Source organism: Egretta garzetta, unplaced genomic scaffold (assembly GCF_000687185.1).
Source record: "Egretta garzetta isolate BGI_Z169 unplaced genomic scaffold, ASM68718v1 scaffold204, whole genome shotgun sequence".
Lineage (NCBI taxonomy): Eukaryota > Metazoa > Chordata > Aves > Pelecaniformes > Ardeidae > Egretta > Egretta garzetta.
The window spans coordinates 1,136,527-1,143,159 of NW_009259424.1; positions in this window are offsets into that span (position 1 = coordinate 1,136,527).

Genomic DNA, 6,633 nt, shown 5'->3' on the forward strand with positions numbered 1-6,633 from the left:
TTTTAAATGCAGTGAAAAAATTCAAGCTATAATAAAAGACTTGAATGAAAACCTTTGTTGGTTGATGTGTATGGATGCTTGCATCATGCATATTTCTTCAATTGGAGGGCAACTTTTGCATGCATTAAATTGAGAGTACAGCTCACTTGGAAAGCAGGGAAATTCATTCATTGTAATAAATTGTATAATGTGCAGTTTCTGTGCTGGCAGTAGATGTGGATATAATACAAAGCAGTCAGTATAGTTAAAATCATTCTTTCTTCCTTAACACTGTGTTTTTACAGCTTTCTCATGCAGTGTAACTTCTAGTAATTTCTTTGTATGCAGCCCATATTCCACCTTTTCCAACATTTGTTATGTGGCTGGGAAATTCTCCCTCTTGTGAAAAACAAGAAACCAACAAATACTAAAGCAGCTTAATCTTACCATACATGGAAGAAAGAAAAGGAGAAAAGGAAAAATAAAAAAAGTACTATGCCTTCATTTTACCAGGTAATATTAAAACAGTGTTTTTAAATTATTAAACACCAAGATTGCAAAGGCAAATATTCAAACATTAGGAAGTGGCTAATGTAAAACTGTCTTCCTTTTTCCCTTGTGTATTATTACATGAACAAGTACTCTTTTTTTTTTTTTTTTTTTTTTTTTCTATGAACAAGTACTCTTTTTTTTTTTTCTTTTTTTCTATGGGACCCTTGCTTCATTCAGTGTACACAGCTGATGGGTGGTGTTCACTGAATAATAGGGGGGGTTTATGATCAGTTGTGCAGGTCCAAGTCTAAATTAGTGTGTATCATCTACACCCAGCACTATGTATATAATGTACTTAATTTTCCTATGGGACTTTCTCTGATTTTTGCTGTATCGGATTTTTCATCAGTATTAATCTGAAAGATGAGTAATAGCCTTATTCTGTAGATGAGGGGGTCTGAGACAGAATCCAAGCCATAGTTACTGAACACCTGCCAATTTTTGGTACCCAATTTAGGATGTGCTAGAGAACGTAGGTGTCCTTTATCTCTGAAGTGCATTTATTGTTGACTAAAATTGCTGTGGCAATCACTTCATGTTGCTGCAAAAGTTTCTCCAGCATCAGCAAGACATACTTCTTACTCTCTTGGAACATCAGCAGATAATAGTAAGCATGGGGGGGTGGGGTGGGGTGTTGAATGGTTGATTAAATGTCAGGTTAAGAACCCCCTGGCAGAGCGGGGCTGGAGTCTATTTCCTCAGGACACGGTTCACCTGAGACTTCTTTTTGCAATTTTGGCCTTGCTTTTATTGACCTCTGCAAGAAGTGGAGTTGGGCCCTACAGATCAGGATGGTATTTGCTAAATGCTCCTGATTATCTTGCAGGTGTGTTAGCTCGGTCTGTGCAGTGAGACAGGTCCCCTGTTGCAAAACAGACACTATCTACCTAAGAAGGTAAAAGACTTTTATGTAGTACTAGAACAATTGGTAGCCATTATATTACTTCTGTCAAGCACTTTAATGCTTTCTGCAATACCTATGTTTGCCACTAACAGTCATAACAGCCCTGTGAAGGATCTGTACAAAAGTTGTACATGTAAGTGTTTCTTCTGGCTGGAAAAAGGCAGACAGCAGGAAGCGCTTTCTCTTTCTTGCATCCGTATCAGTTTGCATAGAATATTTGATGCTGTGCATTATGTGAGAAGGGGTGGGGGGAGAAGATCCCTTCCATTCTATGCTTAGCTGAAATAGCTGTGGTGTTAATGAAGAGAGCCTGGGGCCTTCCTCCTTGTGAAATCTCCAATTAATCAGGAAAGCTTGCATACCACTTTTTTAAAAGGATAATGCAAGCAACCGGGGGCTAGTAGTTGGGCTGCAGTGGGAGCATTTTTACAATGACTGAAAATCTTTAAAGAAAATGTTTTTATTTAGCATCTTGATAAAGAGTCATTGCTGGAGAATGCTAGTCAAACTTGTATCCATCTCCACCGTTACTAAAGGAAGACTCATCATAGCAGTGCAGTCGAGTACTGGATTTACTGCTCCTGTCACGTTAGTACAGGGCTGAAGATTGAATTTGCATGACAGAACTACACAGGCTGTTCCAACTACATGCATAGGAGAAGTTTGTCCCTCATTTTCCAGGAGAAATCTAAGAACACTGTTGCCCTGCACCAGTGTAGAACTATTAAAGCAGTGAGCCCTGCTTAAGTGTAACGACTTGTCTCCTTTGACACTTTATGGGAGTAATTACCAATAAGGTTGTTATTAATGTAGAGCATCAAGCCATGGTATTCCCTTAAAGAAGGTTTATATGCTACTTTAAAAATTACTTTTAATTCTTTGCACTGCTCTCTCCTGCAGTAAACATTTATCAGCAATAAATGAAATTTAGTGTAATCAAATATAAATCACTATAAAAGAGAGCTTGTTAAATAAAGGCACATGAGGTCCTGCAGTTAAGATAAATACAGAATAAAAGCTATAATACAGTTTTCAGCATGATAGGCTGGTGTATCGTGGGCACCATAAAAATGGCTGTGTTGACTTTCTCCATTGTGCAAACAGAACTACGTACTTGTGCGTACTGTATACAACGGTCTTACTCTGTTGTTGGGGGGGAGAGAGGAAGAACAAAATGTTTGTTTCTCCTGATAAGTGACAGTTCCCATTGCTTTTACCAAGTGGGTATTTCTTAATTGGTAGGTCAGTGGCAGGGTTGGGTGAACTAATCATCAAGCCCCTATTTTTGTCTTTCAAGGTGCTGTTCAGGTTTGTGTTGATCAGGTTTGGAGTAACTTTTGAAACCTTACCTAGACCTCAAAGGGTCTGTTACCTGCCGTTGCCAGATTTAATAGTACACCTTAGAGCCCCAAGAAATCCCCGTGACTGTTTCCTTGGAATATGTACACACCTAATCAATAAAATAACACCACCAGCCATCGTTTCTATACGCTTGAGTTCCCTGACCATTTGACTGAGTCCTCATTTTTTTTCTTGAAGAAGGAGCCTGTTCGTGCCTATATGCATCATTTCACTCTGTGCTACCTGTTACACTGCCTGCCTTTCTGTAAGCGGGATGTACTAAAACTTTCTAACTGCAAATCTTTGCCTCTGCACTGATGCAGATCTGTTGAATCAAAAAGATGGCTTTTATCTTCTGATCACAAGACAACTAAGGGGAAGAAAAAACCTAAAGCCAGCTGTGGCAATACCATAGGCCTGCTAGAACTGTGGAAAAGTATCACGTGTACAGACCTACTGTCCTCTTACTACCAGTAGACCAAACAGTCTGAGTTCCTGCATATCCCTTGGGTTTGAACACACTGTATTGACCTTCTACAGAACAACACAATGATGTGTTGCTGATGCCAAGAGTGTGATCAAAGAACTTGGGTGGACTAGGGTAGCAGTCACTGTTAGTTTTTTTTTCTCCCACCAAAGGCATGTGCATCGGACTCAAGATTATTGGAAAGGAAAATGAGGTTTATGAAGCTTGTTCCACGTACAAACTACAGAGCTGTTATACATAGTTATATATATATATGTAATAAATCTACAGTATATATACTATAGCATAGCTAGTGTGTATAGCGCTAGTGGGGATCTTTATCTCACCAAGACTCTAGGCTGGTCTTATCAATGGGGCATGTCCAGGGCACATGAATCCTACTCTGTGCAGTACCTGGGGGGGGCTGTGAACATCTACAGGTATTCACTGCCTCCCCCCGCATGCCTGATTATGTGAGGAATTTCAGTGAGGAAACAAAAGATTAATGTGAAGACTTCAGTTTGAGTGGAGTGCAGAAGTTAAGTTTCCTTCCTTTTTTTGAGCAAGTACACCAGCTTTTCCATTAGAAGGAACAGAGCTGGCAGACTGTAGCTAAAAACCAATTTCCTATAGAAATTGTTATTTGATGTGTCTTTCAAAAATTTTAAAGGTGAAACTAATTTGATTATTTGTGGCTTAATTCTGCACAGAGTGTAGAGGGTGTACCTGCTAGCAGCAGTGCTTGAGTAGTCTGGGAGCTACGTACAGCGTCTCACCAAGCCTGAGGCTATCCACTGGCAAGGTACGAATATATCCTAACACACGTCGAGGTGCCAAGATTAAATTGGCAATAAGCAAAGGGAGAGCGTAACTGAGGAGATAAGGAAGATCATTGCTATCTTTAGGTGAGGGAGTAGTTGGAACAGACCTACAACAGTTCCGAGTTCCCTGCTGCCCATGTGCTGGCTGTGTTCTGGCTGCAGCTCTGCAGCAGGGTGTGTTCATGCAGGGGTCAGCATAGGTATTGGAGATTCCTGTAACCTCTTATCTGCCGCTGGCCAGTGGTGAATGCCCAGAGAAGTTTTAAAGGTGGGGGTAAAGGTAGTGACTAAGGGTCATCCTCTTCAGCGTACGGTGTTTCTGGGCTAGCTGCTGTGTGGAGCCCAGTGTGGGGATGCACAGCAGCTTCTGTAGAACAGCTGCAGAGCAAGAAGGGGCTGAGGTGGTGCCAGTGCCTCCAAGGGCTGCTTTACGTGGTGCTACCGGAGCCCAGAGCAGCAGGGGCAGGAGCTGAGCTATTGCAATTTCCCATTTTAAAAGTGACTGATCCTTGCAGCTAGCAGGAACCAGGGCCATGCAGTCATAGAATCATAGAATCATAGAATGTTTAGGGTTGGAAGGGACCACTAGTGGTCATCTAGTCCAAGCCCCCTACAGTGAGCAGGGACACTGCTAACTAGATCAGATTGCTCAGAGCCCCGTCCAACCTGGCCTTGAATGCTTCCAGGGATGAACTGCTTTCCCTTGCTGGCTGCCCGTGTGGCTGTTTGTCACGGTGTCCGAGTGCTGGGCTCCAGCTTGGCGGGGCCGGCGCTGTAAGCGTGTTCTGGTGATCCAAGACTCCCAGGGCTTCGCGTGAGGCATCCACATGCTGTTGGAAAGAGGGTTTCCTTCAGCTGGGGCTTGTGCTTGAACGCAGTACTTTGCTGTTTGAGACTATTAAGAAGAATAATGGTACAGAGAAAGGAAAGAAATACCAAACCAAACCAAATGATGACCAAACAACAAAACCCCACTGGAATGTGTTTGTATGTTGTTTTTAAGGACTTCGGAATTGTGTTTCTTTGTGGCTTTCAGAAACTTAATGACTTACTAGGAATATATAAAACCTGCAACTTAATCTGTAGTTTGCATGCAGTTGCTTTGTCAGCAGCAACTTCACAGGTGATGCTCGTGCAGGGGCTGCTCTGTGAGGGGCTGGGCTGTTGGGGAAGTGGGGCTTGGAGGTTTGCCCTGGGAGAGTCAAAGCAATAGTCCCGTAGTCACAGAGCACTTGGGTTTTTGTCTCTTGAGGAACTTAGTCCTTTAAAGATGTGTGGTCGTGTATCTGCTCCCACCGTCTCCAAGGCAGGATGAATGTATGCCTAGGGTGTGCCTTACAAGTGTTCGCTTGGTCTGTTGTTTAAAAGGTCTGGTATAAATAGTTGTAGCACAGCTCTTGGAAGCGCTCTGTTTCTGTATTTTACTTGAGAACTGCTGTACTGGGTTAATCATCTGAGGTACAAATTGTCTCCACCTGTAGCTAGTCCAGGTGCTTAAGGGGAGAGCATAGGGAGAGGAGAATTTTCTTTTCCTTGGAATCCTCCTCAGGGAGCTTCAGTAGTCCTGTCCCACCTGAATTTGCCCAAATCCTTTTTGAGGCCACTTTGAGCTCCCACAGCATCCTATACCACTGAGTTCCACAGCTTGTGTGTGATGGTTGACTTCGTGGCCTCTGCTTTTCTGCATCTGCAGCTGAATGGTCCTTGGGCCTCGTGTTGGGAAAGTAAGTAGCAACTCTTTTTCCCTTCATGCACTGTTATTAATATTATTATTACTTTTTCTGCTAAGTCCTAGTAGCCTGGGTGTCTTCTCCAAACTGCTGAGCAAAGAGTGACTATGCTGAGGGTACTGTTATGACTCCATGACTTTTCTTGATATAATTATAGCTAGTTTAGGACCCATTGTTACATAGACATGGCCGGTTGTTTTACCCTGAAATTCTGTATTTTGAGCTGGATTTTATTCCCAGTCACTCTGTAGATAAGTGTATTATGCAAGGATTTGCAACTGCCTTTAGATTTGACCATTCTGATTCAGTCATTTAAGCACAGGTATTGAACTTGAGGTCCTCAACTGCGTCTTCCTTTTTCTGAAACTTTTTTCAGTTTTTCAGATTGATTTTGAATGCTGGTTTCGTTTAAATTTTGTACTCTGACAGCCCCTCCCAGCTTGATGATGTTTGACACTTTGCTGTCATCCATTTAAAAACATGATGTATTATTTTGCATAATCAAAAAGACTAATTAAAAATGTCCTGGATTCAAGATGGACCCATAGGGAATACATGGCCATTAAGAAAAAGTTATTACCAGATTTTAAAAAATTGAATTCTTTTACATGGCTTGAAATACTCTTGTGAGGTCATTACTGTGTCTGATGCATCATAATAGGCTGAAAGGGGGCTGGGGAATGGCACTGTCTTATTAAATGAATGCTTGTACTTTGCGTCTATTTATTATAAGTAATAGGGGGGTGAAGAAGCTTTCATAGGGTAGTAAGGCAAATTATGAGAAAAGTAAGTAATGTCCCTTTTTGAGATTGTACAAATTGCAGCTGGAACTGAACACGC